General features: G+C 48.9%; 1 protein-coding gene across 1 annotated transcript in view; it reads left to right on the top strand.

Annotated features, from left to right (window-relative positions):
- The first annotated feature begins 2,648 nt into the window (after positions 1–2,648).
- The window catches only part of heatr4 (HEAT repeat containing 4), a 311,409-nt gene continuing 301,415 nt past the window's right edge, over positions 2,649–12,642 (top strand). Inside the window, exon 1 of the mRNA XM_070878686.1 lies at positions 2,649–2,722. The gene's annotated coding sequence lies outside the window, so the exon portion shown is untranslated. The remainder of the gene's footprint in view (positions 2,723–12,642) is intronic.

Here is a 12,642-nt window from a genome sequence, read left to right as displayed (position 1 = left end):
CCTTGCTTTTGTACTCTATACCTCTACTTATGAAGCCCAGGATTTTGAATGCTCTCTTAATCTCATTCTCAAGCTATCCTGCCACCTTCAATGATTTGTGCACATATCCCTCCAGATCTCTTTGTTCCTGCATCCCCTTTAGAATTGTACCCTTTAGTTTATATTGCCTCTCCTTGTTCTTCCTATCAACGTGTATCACTTTGCACTTTTCTGCGTTAAATTTCATCTGCCACGTGTCCACCCATTCCACCAGCCTGTCTATGTCCTCTTGGAAGTATAATGAACAGTGATAGACTTCAAATTTTGTGTCCTCTGCAAATTTTGAAATTGTGCCCTGTACACCCAGTTCCAAGTCATTGATATCAAGAAGTGTAGTGGTCCTAGTACTGACCCCTAGGGAACACCACTGTATACCTTCCTCCAGTCTGAAAAATAACTTCACTACTCTCCTGTCACTTATCCAATTTCATAGAAAAGGGGGGCGTATGACAGATGTCAGGTTGAGAATACAAGGATGGGAATACACATTAAATGGTAGGACACTGAGAATTGTAGAGGAATAAAGAGACCTTAGAGTACATGTCCACAGATCCCTGAAGGTAGCAAGCCAGGTTGATAGGTGGTTAAGAAGGCATACGGAATACTTGCCTTTATTAGAATGCAAGAGCAGGGAGGTTATGCTTGAACTGTATGAAACACTGGTTAGGCCACAGCTTAGAGTACTGCGTGAAGTTCTGGTCACATTACAGGAAAGATATGATTGCACTAGAGAGGGTACAGAGGAGATTTACGAGAATGTTGCCCGGACTGGAGAATTTTAGCTATGAGGAAAGATTGGATAGGCTGAGGTGGTTTTCTTTGGAACAGAGGAGGCTGAGGAGATACCTTTATTGAGGTGTACAAGATTAGAGAGTGACTATTTGCACACTTTTTTTCTGTGTCCATCTGTGCATGCATGCATTGGACGCTGCCCCCTTTTTGAGCATGGGCCTTCGATTCAGTCGTGCATGCGCAGTGCGATGTACGAGGAAGCCGGTAGTTGGGCCATACAACGAGCTGCGGCTCGAGCTGCTTTTAACTTGTATTAAACATTTTTGTGCCATGTGGGAGCAACCAAGGGAGGAGGGGAGTGAGAGACGAGAGAGAGAGATGGGAAGTGCAAGAGGAAATCGTAGGGGAGAGGGAGAACTCGGGGAAGACTGATCATGTTCTTTCAACCCCCTTTACACACTCGCCTGATTTTTCAGAACGCTCGGTGCGTGTGTGACAAATCATCGGAGTGGATGAAATCTGGAAGTCACAAAACTGTCTTCACTTCATACCCAATAAATTTGACCCACACACAATACCCCATCTGTGGGTGGGTGGGGGGGGGGGTAGGGAGGGGAGAGAGAGGTAAGGAACTTGGGCTGGGTTGGGGGTGCTTTATCCTATTTGAGGTCTGAAGTCAGATTGGCTCGAATTACATTTTGTAAAATCACTCAGAACCTGGGCTGGGCGGTTCCAATTACACATTCCAGAGAAACTTCTGCGTGTGGCTGATCCTTCAAGGGGAGCAATCAGATGATAGGCTCTCCATGATCACATCAGCATTTTCTAGTGCAAATAGCTACATCCATAAAATTATGAGGGGCCGAGATAGAGTGAATAGGAAGGACCTATTTCCCTTAGCAGAGGCGTCAACAACCAGGTGGCATTGACCTAAAGTAATTTGTAAAGGGATTTGAGGGGAAATTTCTTCACACAGAGTGTGGTGGGGGTCTGAAACCCTCACCACATTTAAAAAGTACTTGGATGTGCACTTGAAGCTACGGACCGAGAGCTGAAAAGTGGGATTAGGCTGGATAGATCTTTGTTGGTCGGCGTGGACACAATGGGCCGAAATGGCCTCCTGTGCTGTAAATTTCTATGATTCTACGAGCATACTCCCACAAACAGCAATGTGATAATGACCAGATAATCTTTTTATGTGATGTTGATTGAGGGATAAATATTGGCCAGGACACCGGGGATAATTCACCTGTTCTTCTTTGAAATAGTCCAGCTGAGAGAGGATTTGGTTTAACATCTCACCTGAATGACTGCACCTCCAATAGTGCAGCACTGATTCAGCACTTCGCTGGAGTGTCAGCCTAGATTTATGTGCTCAAGTTTCTGGAGTGGGACTTGAATCCACGACCTTCTGACTCAGGCGAGTGTGCTACCCACTGAGCCACAGCTGACACTGTCGAGGCTGATGTGTGTGGTTAGTTCAGTGTAGACCATTGCATTACACACAGACTGAATGGGAGCGTCGCATTAAGTTAATTCATCACCAGGTCTGTCTGGACTAAATCAAACATTATCTGGGCAAAGTCTCCTCGGCCAAAACTGCTCACGGCTCCAGGGTTATCTGGAAAACCAAGATAAACCTTGGCTTTTCTCCATTATCAATGGCCTTAGAAGCCCCTCTCATTTGTCGTCCTCACTCTCCTGCAATAACAAGTGTATGGAGCTCCTTAATCTGTTGTACCTGTATGCTATCAAACAGCAAGTCTTTCTGTTCAACAATGTGCCAGGGGTAAGATTAGACCCGGGAGGCACGAGGACGGCCCTGGGACTGCGAGGCCGCTCGGTTGCCCGGATACCGTTGCCCGGGGAACGCTGCGGCCTTGTGCCCCGCCCAGGTTTGCGATCCGCCGTTCGCACCCGCTGTAACGCCTGCCGGACCGGCCGGGCCCAGGTAACCGGAGAGGGAGGGACTGAGGATACAGAGTCAGTCAGAGAGAGACTGAGAGTGAGAGATTAAATCAGAGAGAGACTGAGGGATAGAGTCAGTCAGAGAGAGACTGAGAGTGAGAGATTAAATCAGAGAGAGACTGAGGGATAGAGTCAGTCAGAGAGAGAGACTGACGGGGATACAGAGTCAATCAGAGAGAGAGGCTGAGAGATACAGAGTCAGTCAGAGAGAGAGAGACAGAGATACAGAGTCAGTCAGAGAGAGAGACTGACGGGGATACAGAGTCAATCAGAGAGAGACTGAGAGATACAGAGTCAGTCAGAGAGAGACTGAGAGATACAGAGTCAATCAGAGAGAGAGGCTGAGAGATACAGAGTCAGTCAGAGAGAGAGACTGACGGGGATACAGAGTCAATCAGAGAGAGAGGCTGAGAGATACAGAGTCAGTCAGAGAGAGAGACTGACGGGGATACAGAGTCAATCAGAGAGAGACTGAGAGATACAGAGTCAGTCAGAGAGAGAGACTGACGGGGATACAGAGTCAATCAGAGAGAGACTGAGAGATACAGAGTCAATCAGAGAGAGAGGCTGAGGGATACAGAGTCAATCAGAGAGAGACTGAGAGATACAGAGTCAATCAGAGAGAGAGACTGACGGGGATACAGAGTCAATCAGAGAGAGACTGAGAGATACAGAGTCAATCAGAGAGAGACTGAGAGATACAGAGTCAGTCAGAGAGAGAGAGACTGACGGGGATACAGAGTCAATCAGAGAGAGACTGAGAGATACAGAGTCAATCAGAGAGAGGCTGAGAGATACAGAGTCAATCAGAGAGAGAGGCTGAGGGATACAGAGTCAATCAGAGAGAGACTGAGAGATACAGAGTCAATCAGAGAGAGAGACTGACGGGGATACAGAGTCAATCAGAGAGAGACTGAGAGATACAGAGTCAGTCAGAGAGAGAGACTGACGGGGATACAGAGTCAATCAGAGAGAGACTGAGAGATACAGAGTCAATCAGAGAGAGAGAGACTGACGGGGATACAGAGTCAATCAGAGAGAGACTGAGAGATACAGAGTCAGTCAGAGAGAGACTGAGGGATACAGAGTCAATCAGAGAGAGACTGAGTTATACAGAGTCAGTCAGAGAGAGACTGACGGGGATACAGAGTCAATCAGAGAGAGACTGAGAGATACAGAGTCAGTCAGAGAGAGAGAGACTGACGGGGATACAGAGTCAATCAGAGAGAGACTGAGAGATACAGAGTCAGTCAGAGAGAGACTGAGGGATACAGAGTCAATCAGAGAGAGACTGAGTTATACAGAGTCAGTCAGAGAGAGACTGACGGGGATACAGAGTCAATCAGAGAGAGACTGAGAGATACAGAGTCAGTCAGAGAGAGAGGCTGACGGGGATACAGAGTCAATCAGAGAGAGACTGAGAGATACAGAGTCAGTCAGAGAGAGAGGCTGAGAGATACAGAGTCAGTCAGAGAGAGAGAGAGACTGAGGGGATACAGAGTCAGTCAGAGAGAGAGACTGACGGGGATACAGAGTCAGTCAGAGAGAGAGACTGAGAGATACAGAGTCAGTCAGAGAGAGAGGCTGAGAGATACAGAGTCAGTCAGAGAGGCTGAGGGATAGAGTCAGTCAGAGAAAGAGACTGAGGGATACAGAGTCAGTCAGAGAGAGAGACTGACGGGGATACAGAGTCAATCAGAGAGAGACTGAGAGATACAGAGTCAGTCAGAGAGGCTGAGGGATAGAGTCAGTCAGAGAGAGAGACTGAGGGATACAGAGTCAATCAGAGAGAGACTGAGAGATACAGAGTCAGTCAGAGAGAGAGGCTGAGGGATAGAGTCAGTCAGAGAGAGAGAGGGATACAGAGTCAGTCAGAGAGAGAGACTGATGGGGATACAGAGTCAATCAGAGAGCGACTGAGAGATACAGAGTCAGTCAGAGAGAGAGAGGGATAGAGTCAGTCAGAGAAAGAGAGGCTGAGGGATAGAGTCAGTCAGAGAGAGAGAGTGAGAGATTAAATCAGAGAGAGAGAGAGAGACTGAGGGATACAGAGTCAATCAGAGAGAGACTGAGAGATACAGAGTCAGTCAGAGAGAGAGGCTGAGGGATAGAGTCAGTCAGAGAGAGAGACTGAGGGATACAGAGTCAATCAGAGAGAGAGAGGCTGAGGGATAGAGTCAGTCAGAGAGAGAGACTGAGAGATACAGAGTCAGTCAGAGAGAGAGAGGCTGAGGGATAGAGTCAGTCAGAGAGAGAGAGTGAGAGATTAAATCAGAGCGAGAGACTGAGGGATACAGAGTCAGTCAGAGAGAGAGAGTGAGAGATTAAATCAGAGAGAGAGAGAGAGAGACTGAGGGATACAGAGTCAGTCAGAGAGAGAGAGGGATAGAGTCAGTCAGAGAGACTGAGGGATAGAGTCAGTCAGAGAGACTGAGGGATACAGAGTCAGTCAGCGAGAGAGAGAGACTGAGGGATACAGAGTCAGTCAGAGAGAGAGAGGGATAGAGTCAGTCAGAGAAAGAGACTGAGGGATACAGAGTCAGTCAGAGAGAGAGGGATAGAGTCAGTCAGAGAGAGAGACTGAGGGATACAGAGACAGTCAGCGAGAGTGAGGGATAGAGTCAGTCAGAGAGAGAGAGAGACTGAGGGATAGAGTCAGTCAGAGAGAGAGACTGAGGGATAGAGTCAGTCAGAGAAAGAGAGAGAGAGGGATAGAGTCAGTCAGAGAGCGAGAGAGGGATAGAGTCAGTCAGAGAGAGAGACTGAGGGATAGAGTCAGTCAGAGAGAGAGAGACTGACGGATACAGAGTCAATCAGAGAGAGACTGAGGGATACAGAGTCAGTCAGCGAGAGAGATGATTGGAGTCAGTCAGAGAGAGAGAGTGAGGGATAGAGTCAGAGAGAGAGAGAGACTGAGGGATACAGAGTCAGTCAGAGAAAGAGAGGGATAGAGTCAGTCAGAGAGACTGAGGGATAGAGTCAGTCAGAGAGAGAGAGAGACTGAGGGATACAGAGTCAGTCAGAGAGAGAGAGGGATCGAGCCAGTCAGAGAGAGAGAGAGACTGAGGGATACAGAGTCAGTCAGAGAGAGAGAGAGGGATCGAGCCAGTCAGAGAGAGAGAGAGACTGAGGGATACAGAGTCAGTCAGAGAGAGAGAGGGATCGAGCCACAGAGAGAGGGAGAGAGAGTGAGGGATAGAGTCAGTCAGAGAGAGAGACTGAGGGATAGAGTCAGTCAGAGAGAGAGAGACTGAGGGATACAGAGTCAGTCAGAGAGAGAGAGGGATAGAGTCAGTCAGAGAGAGAGAGAGACTGAGGGATACAGAGTCAGTCAGAGAGAGAGAGGGATCGAGCCAGTCAGAGAGAGGGAGAGAGAGTGAGGGATAGAGTCAGTCAGAGAGAGAGACTGAGGGATAGAGTCAGTCAGAGAGAGAGAGGGATAGAGTCAGTCAGAGAGAGAGACTGAGGGATAGAGTCAGTCAGAGAGAGAGAGGGATAGAGTCAGTCAGAGAGCGAGAGAGGGATAGAGTCAGTCAGAGAGACTGAGGGATAGAGTCAGTCAGATAGAGAGAGAGACTGAGGGATAGAGAGTCAGTCAGAGAGAGAGAGAGAGGGATAGAGTCAGTCAGAGAGAGAGAGGGAGAGAGAGTGAAGGACAGAGTCAGTCAGATAGAGAGAGACTGAGGGATACAGAGTCAAGTCAGAGAGAGAGAGTGAGGGATAGAGTCAGAGAGAGAGAGAGACTGAGGGATACAGAGTCAAGTCAGAGAGAGAGACTGAGGGATAGAGTCAGTCAGGGAGAGAGACTGAGGGATAGATTCAGTCAGAGAGAGAGACTGAGGGATACAGAGTCAGTCAGAGAGAGAGACTGAGCGATACAGAGTCAGTCAGAGAGAGAGAGAGACTGAGGGATACAGAGTCAGTCAGAGAGAGAGAGAGACTGAGGGATAGAGTCAGTCATAGAGAGAGAGAGAGAGTGAGGGATAGAGTCAGTAAGAGAGAGAGAGTGAGGGATAGAGTCAGTGAGAGAGAGAGTCTGAGGGATACAGAGTCAGTCAAAGAGAGAGAGGGATAGTCAGTCAGAGAGAGAGAGGGATAGAGTCAGTCAGATAGAGAGAGAGACTGAGGGATACAGAGTCAGTCAGAGAGAGAGAGAGGGATAGAGTCAGTCAGAGGAAGAGAGAGTGAGGGATAGAGTCAGTCAGAGAGAGAGAGAGAGACAGGGATACAGAGTCAGTCAGAGAGAGAGAGAGAGTGATAGAGTCAGTCAGAGGGAGAGAGAGTGAGGGATAGAGTCAGTCAGAGAGAGAGACTGAGGGATACAGAGTCAGTCAGAGAGAGAGAGAGAGGGATACAGAGTCAGTCAGAGAGAGAGAGAGACTGAGGGATAGAGTCAGTCAGAGAGAGAGAGACTGAGGCATACAGAGTCAATCAGTGAGAGAGATGGATAGAGTCAGAGAGAGAGAGACTGAGGGATACAGAGTCAGTCAGCGAGAGAGATGGATAGAGTCAGTCAGAGAGAGAGACTGAGGGATACAGAGTCAGTAAGAGAGAGAGAGAGGGATAGAGTCAGTCAGAGAGAGAGAGGGATAGAGTCAGTCAGAGAGAGAGAGAGGGATAGAGTCAGTCAGAGAGAGAGACTGAGGGCTACAGAGTCAGTCAGAGAGAGAGAGAGAGAGGGATAGTCAGTCAGAGAGTGAGAGGGATAGAGTCAGTCAGAGAGAGAGTGAGAGAGAGGGATAGAGTCTGTCAGAGAGAGAGAGAGACTGAGGGATAGAGTCAGTCAGAGAGAGAGAGAGATGGGCAGAGTCAGTCAGAGAGAGACAGAGACTGAGGGATACAGAGTCAGTCATAGAGAGAGAGGGATAGAGTCAGTCAGAGAGAGAGAGAGACGGAGGGATAGAGTCAGTCAGAGAGAGATAGAGAGGGATAGTCAGTCAGAGAGAGAGAGAGGGATAGAGTCAATCAGAGAGAGAGAGACTGAGGGATACAGAGTCAGTCATAGAGAGAGCGAGGGATAGAGTCAGTCAGAGAGAGAAACTGAGGGATACAGAGTCAGTCAGAGAGAGAGAGAGAGGGAGGGATAGAGTCAGTCAGAGAGAGATAGAGAGGGATAGTCAGTCAGAGAGAGAGAGAGGGATAGAGTCAATCAGAGTGAGAGTGAGAGAGAGAGACTGAGGGATAGTGTCAGTCAGAGAGAGAGAGAGATAGAGTCAGTCAGAGAGAGAGAGGGATAGAGTCAGTCAGAGAGAGAGAGGGATAGAGTCAGTCAGAGAGAGAGAGAGAGAGAGACTGAGGGATAGAGTCAGTCAGAGAGAGGGACACACAGAGACTGAAGGATACAGTGTCAATAAGAGAGAGAGAGAGTGGGGGACAGAATCAGTCAGAGAGAGAGAGACTGAGGGATACAGAGTCAGTCAGAGAGAGAGAGAGAGAGAGGGATACAGAGTCAGTCAGAGAGAGACTGAGGGATACAGAGTCAATCAGAGAGAGACTGAGGGATACAGAGTCAGTCAGAGAGAGAGGCTGAGGGATAGAGTCAGTCAGAGAGAGACTGAGAGATTCAGAGAGAGTCTGAGGGATACAGAGTCAGTCAGAGAGAGAGGCTGAGGGATAGAGTCAGTCAGAGAGAGAGACTGAGGGATACCGAGTCAGTCAGAGAGAGAGACTGAGGGATACAGAGTCAGTCAGAGAGAGAGAGTGATAGAGTCAGTCAAAGAGAGAGAGACTGAGGGATACAGAGTCAGTCAGCGAGAGAGATGGATACAGTCAGTCAGAGAGAGAGAGGGAGAGAGAGTGAGGGATAGAGTCAGAGAGCGAGAGAGAGAGAGACTGAGGGATACTGAGTCAGTCAGCGAGAGAGTGGGATAGAGTCAGTCAGAGAGACTGAGGGATAGAGTCAGTCAGAGAGAGAGAGGGATAGAGTCAGAGAGAGAGAGTCTGAGGGATACAGAGTCAGTCAGAGAGAGAGAGGAATAGAGTCAGTCAGAGAGAGAGGGAGAGAGAGTGAGGCTTAGAATCAGTCAGAGAGAGAGACTGAGGGTACAGAGTCAGTCAGAGAGAAAGACTGAGGGATACAGAGTCAAGTCAGAGAGAGAGACTGAGGGATAGAGTCAGTCAGAGAGAGAGACTGAGGGATAGAGTCAGTCAGAGAGAGAGACTGAGGGATAGAGTCAGTCAGAGAGAGTGAGGGATAGAGTCAGAGAGAGAGAGAGACTGAGGGAACTAGAGTCAGTCAGCGAGAGAGTGGGATAGAGTCAGTCAGAGAGACTGAAGGATAGAGTCAGTCAGAGAGAGAGGGATAGAGTCAGAGAGAGAGAGAGACTGAGGTATACAGAGTCAGTTAGAGATAGAGAGAGGGATAGAGTCAGTCAGAGAGAGAGGGAGAGAGAGTGAGGGATCGAGTCAGTCAGAGAGAGAGTGACTGAGCGTACAGTCAGTCAGAGAGAGAGACTGAGGGATACAGAGTCAGTCAGAGAGAGAGACTGAGGGATACAGAGTCAGTCAGAGAGAGAGAGACTGAGGGATACAGAGTCAGTCAGAGAGAGAGAGACTGAGGGATACAGGGCCATGTCAGAGAGATAGAGAGAGGGATAGAGTCAGTCAGAGAGAGAGACTGAGGGATACAGAGTCAGTCACCGAGAGAGATGGAAAGAGTCAGTCAGAAAGAGAGAGAGAGAGAGAGACGGAGGGATAGAGTCAGTCAGAGAGAGAGACTGAGGGATAGAGTCAGTCAGAGAGAGAGGGACACACATAGAGACTGATGGATACGGTGTCAGTAAGAGAGAGAGACTGAGGGACAGAGTCAGTCATAGAGAGAGAGAGAGAGAGAGAGACTGAGGGATAGAGTCAGTCAGAGAGAGAGAGAGAGAGACTGAGGGATAGAGTCAGTCAGAGAGAGAGACTGAGGGATACAGAGTCTGTCAGCGAGAGAGATGGATAGAGTCAGTCAGAGAGAGAGAGGGAGAGAGAGTGAGGGATAGAGTCAGAGAGAGCGAGAGAGAGAGAGACTGAGGGATACAGAGTCAGTCAGAGAGAGAGAGAGAGACTGAGGGATACAGAGTCAGTCAGAGAGAGAGAGAGACTGAGGGATAGAGTCAGTCAGAGAGAGAGAGAGAGACTGAGGGATACAGAGTCAGTCAGAGAGAGAGACTGAGGGATAGAGTCAGTCAGAGAGAGAGAGAGACTGGGGGATAGAGTCAGTAGAGAGAGGGACACACTTCGAGACTGAGGGATACAGTGTCACTAAGAGAAAGAGAGAGAAAAACACACAGACAGACAGAGAGAGGGACAGAATCAGTCAGAGAGAGGGACAGAATCGTTCAGAGAGAGAGAGACTGAGGGATACAGAGTCAGTCAGCGAGAGAAATGGATAGAGTCAGTCAGAGAGAGAGAGGGAGAGAGTGAGGGATAGAGTTAGAGAGAGAGAGAAACTGAGGGATACAGAGTCAGTCAGAGAGAGAGAGAGAGAGAGAGACTGAGGGATAGAGTCAGTCAGAGAGAGAGACTGAGGGATACAGAGTCAGTCAGCGAGAGAGATGGATAGAGTCAGTCAGAGAGAGAGGGAGAGAGAGTGAGGGATAGAGTCAGAGAGAGCGAGAGAGAGAGAGACTGAGGGATACAGAGTCAGTCAGAGAGAGAGAGAGACTGAGGGATACAGAGTCAGTCAGAGAGAGAGAGAGACTGAGGGATAGAGTCAGTCAGAGAGAGAGAGAGAGACTGAGGGATACAGAGTCAGTCAGAGAGAGAGAGAGACTGAGGGATAGAGTCAGTCAGAGAGAGAGAGAGACTGGGGGATAGAGTCAGTAGAGAGAGGGACACACTTCGAGACTGAGGGATACAGTGTCACTAAGAGAAAGAGAGAGAAAAACACACAGACAGACAGAGAGAGGGACAGAATCAGTCAGAGAGAGGGACAGAATCGTTCAGAGAGAGAGAGACTGAGGGATACAGAGTCAGTCAGCGAGAGAAATGGATAGAGTCAGTCAGAGAGAGAGAGGGAGAGAGTGAGGGATAGAGTTAGAGAGAGAGAGAAACTGAGGGATACAGAGTCAGTCAGAGAGAGAGAGGGATAGAGTCAGTCAGAGAGACTGAGGGATAGAGTCAGTCAGAGAGAGAGAGAGACTGAGGGATACAGAGTCAGTCAGAGAGAGAGAGGGATAGAGTCAGTCAGAGAGAGAGAGGGAGAGTAAGTGAGGGATAGAGTCAGTCTGAGAGAGAGAGAGAGAGAGACTGAGGGATACATAGTCAGTCAGAGCGAGAGAGGGATAGAGTCAGTCAGAGAGAGAGAGGGAGAGAGAGTGAGGGATAGAGTCAGTCAGAGAGAGAGAGAGAGAGACTGAGGGATACAGAGTCAGTCAGAGAGAGAGAGATAGAAACACACATACAGATAGTCAGAGAGAGAGGCATACACAGAGACTGAGAGAGAAAGACTGAGGGAAGGAGAGACTGAGGGATACAGAGAGAGTGAAAGACACACACAAAGAGACTGAGGGAGGGAGGGAGAGACTGAGGGATAGAGTCAGTCAGAGAGAGAGAGAGAGAGACTGAGGGATACAGAGAGAGTGAAAGATTCACACATAGAGACTGAGGGAGGGAGGGAGAGATTGAGGGAGTCGGTCAGAGAGAGAGAGAGAGGGATAGAGTCAGTCAGTGAGAGAGACTGAGGGATACAGAGTCAGTCAGCGAGAGAGATGGATAGAGTCAGTCAGAGAGAGAGAGGGAGAGAGAGAGGGGGATAGAGTCAGTCAGAGAGAGAGAGAGAGACTGAGGGATACAGAGTCAGTCTGAGAGAGAGGGATAGAGTCAGTCAGAGAGAGAGAGAGAGGGATAGAGTCAGTCAGAGAGAGAGGGACTGAGGGATACAAGTCAGTCAGAGAGAGCGAGAGATTGAGGGATAGAGTCAGTCAGAGAGAGTGAGACACACACACACAGACTGAGAGAGAGAGAGAGAGACTGAGGGATACAGAGTCAGTCAGAGAGAGAGAGGGATAGAGTCAGTCAGAGAGACTGAGGGATAGAGTCAGTCAGAGAGAGAGAGAGACTGAGGGATACAGAGTCAGTCAGAGAGAGAGAGAGGGATAGAGTCAGTCAGAGAGAGAGGGAGAGAGAGTGAGGGATAGAGTCAGTCAGAGAGAGAGAGAGAGACTGAGGGATACAGAGTCAGTCTGAGAGAGAGGGATAGAGTCAGTCAGAGAGAGAGAGAGAGGGATAGAGTCAGTCAGAGAGAGAGGGACTGAGGGATACAAGTCAGTCAGAGAGAGCGAGAGATTGAGGGATAGAGTCAGTCAGAGAGAGTGAGACACACACACACAGACTGAGAGAGAGAGAGAGAGACTGAGGGATACAGTCTCTCAGAGAGATAGAGAGGGACACACATAGAGAAAGAGAGAAAGAGACTGAGGGAGTGAAGGATACAGAGTCAGTCAGAGACAAAGAAACACATACACACAGAGGGACTGAGGGAGAGAGCGATACAGAGTCAGTCAGAGAGAGGGAGGGAGAGAGTGAGGGATAGAGTCAGAGAGAGAGAGACACTGAGGGATACAGAGTCAGTCTGAGAGAGAGAGGGATAGAGTCAGTCAGAGAGAGAGAGAGAGGGATAGAGTCAGTCAGAGAGAGAGGGACTGAGGGATACAAGTCAGTCAGAGAGAGCGAGAGATTGAGGGATAGAGTCAGTCAGAGAGAGTGAGACACACACACACAGACTGAGAGAGAGAGAGAGACTGAGGGATACAGTCTCTCAGAGAGATAGAGAGGGACACACATAGAGACAGAGAGAAAGAGACTGAGGGAGTGAAGGATACAGAGTCAGTCAGAGACAAAGAAACACATACACACAGAGGGACTGAGGGAGAGAGCGATACAGAGTCAGTCAGCGAGAGATGGATAGAGCCAGTCAGA

This window comes from Pristiophorus japonicus, chromosome 4 (genome assembly GCF_044704955.1).
Source record: "Pristiophorus japonicus isolate sPriJap1 chromosome 4, sPriJap1.hap1, whole genome shotgun sequence".
NCBI classification, from domain to species: domain Eukaryota; kingdom Metazoa; phylum Chordata; class Chondrichthyes; family Pristiophoridae; genus Pristiophorus; species Pristiophorus japonicus.
This window is presented reverse-complemented; position numbering and strand designations above follow the sequence as displayed.